The 1,937-nt window shown below is 50.2% G+C and overlaps 1 long non-coding RNA gene across 1 annotated transcript; it reads right to left on the reverse strand.

Moving 5' to 3' along the window:
* Positions 1-311: 311 nt before the first annotated feature.
* On the reverse strand, positions 312-1,612 carry LOC142071006 (uncharacterized). Its single transcript, XR_012666953.1, has 3 exons — positions 1,571-1,612; positions 914-1,186; positions 312-678 (listed from the first exon to the last, which is right to left on the reverse strand). It is a non-coding gene; the product is annotated as an uncharacterized LOC142071006 (long non-coding RNA).
* Positions 1,613-1,937: the final 325 nt, after the last annotated feature.

Below are 1,937 nucleotides of genomic sequence, written 5' to 3' on the forward strand. Positions count from 1 at the left end.
TGAGTTATCCCACCAAGTCTCTGTTATTCCAATCACATAATTCCTTGACTGTGCCAGGACTTCCAGTTCTCCCTGCTTGTTTCTCAGGCTTCTTGCATTTGTGTATAGGCACTTGAGATAACTCTCTGTTTGTCCTGCTTTCTTAGTATGAGGCAGGAGCCCTCCCCTCTCGCACTCTCTTGCTCGTGCTTCCTCCCGGTATCCCACATCCCCACTTATCTCAGGGCTTTGGTCTCCTTCCCCCGGTGAACCTAGTTTAAAGCCCTCCTCACTAAGTTAGCCAGCCTGCTTGCGAAGATGCTCTTCCCTGTCTTAGTTATGTGGAGCCCGTCTCTGCCTAGCACTCTTGGAACACCATCCCATGGTCAAAGAATCCAAAGCCTTCTCTCCAACACCACCTGCATAGCGATTTGTTGACTTCCATGTTTCGACGGTCTCTACCCAGGCCTTTTCCTTCCACGGGGAGGATGGACGAGAATACCACTGGCACCTCAAACTCCTTTATCCTTCTTCCCAGAGCCATGTAGTCTGCAGTGATCCACTCAAGGTCATTCTTGGCAGTATCATTGGTGCCCACGTGGAGAAGCAGGAAGGGGTAGCGATCTGAGGGCTTGATGAGTCTTGGCAGTCTCTCCGTCACATCCTAGCTCCTGGCAAGCAGCAGACCTCTCGGTTTTCCTAGTCGGGGCAGCAGATAGATGACTCAGTCCCCCTGAGGAGAGAGTCCCCGACCACCACCACCCGCCTCCTTCTCTGGGAGCGGTGGTCGTGAAACCCCCATCCCTAGGACAGTGCATCTCATGCCTTCCAATTGGCAGAAGTACAGTCCCTTCTGTTCCCTTCCCTCAGATGTATCATCTAGTCCACTCTCCGCATTAGTTCCTCCAGAGAGAACATGAAAACGGTTGCTTACCTGTATCTGCGTTGCTGGTACATGGACACTCCCCTTTCTTCTTCTGAAGGTCACATGCTGCCAAATTTCTTCACCGTCCTCCTGTCCCCGCTGCGCAGCCTGCTCTGAATCTTCAGAAGATTGTGTCCGTAGAAGCATATCCCGACGTCTGTCCAGGAAATCTTCAGTTTCTCTTATGCACCGCAGGGTTGATACTTGTTTCTCCAGACCTTGAACCTTCTCTTCCAATATGGAGACCAGCTTGCACTTTGTACAGACAAAGTCGCTTCTGTCCTGTGGAAGAAAGACAAACATGGCACATCCAGTGCAGGTCACAACAGCTGAACACTCCCCATCCATATTACCGTCCTTCTACAAGCTTCCTCAGGAGTTGTAGTAACTACTCAGAGAAGCCTGCAAGACGTAAGCCTCAGTGGGCTCTCCCCAGGCAAACTCCCAGGCAAACTCCCTCTGTTAGCCTCTCTGCTGTTTGCCGCTCAGCTGGTTCGCAGCTGACTGGCTTTTTATTACAGTCAGGCCCACTCAAGGCTCACCTGGAACAAAGCACTCCCAATTCACATTTTTCAAACAACCAATCAAGCATGTGGTCAAACTGTCCCCACAACAGACACTCAGATACTCACCAACACAGCTTCCCTAATGCAGCCCTAAGTGTACCTCCTCTCAGACAGATCCCAGGCAAACTCCCTCTGTTAGCCTTCCTCAGACCATCCCCTTCCCCAAGGGACTGCCTATTTCCTCATCCTCATTCCAGACTCCTGGCTCCCTCTTCTGATTCCATGCTTCTAATTCCCTCCTATCATGGGAAGAAAGTGGTCTTGTCAGAAGGGAATACAAAATGGAAATTTGGTGGCAACAGTTTCTATGACACAAGATGAATCCCCTTTATCAAGAACACAGGCTCCCTGTGAGAATGAGTCATCTCCTCAGGAATAAGAAGGGAAAGCATATCAGGAGGTAAGAAAACCTTCTGACCTGAAAGAAGAGGAGATATGGAAGGCACTTACAGAATGGCCACTTTTGA

Source organism: Caretta caretta, chromosome 2, assembly GCF_965140235.1.
Source record: "Caretta caretta isolate rCarCar2 chromosome 2, rCarCar1.hap1, whole genome shotgun sequence".
In the NCBI taxonomy this organism is placed as follows: domain Eukaryota; kingdom Metazoa; phylum Chordata; order Testudines; family Cheloniidae; genus Caretta; species Caretta caretta.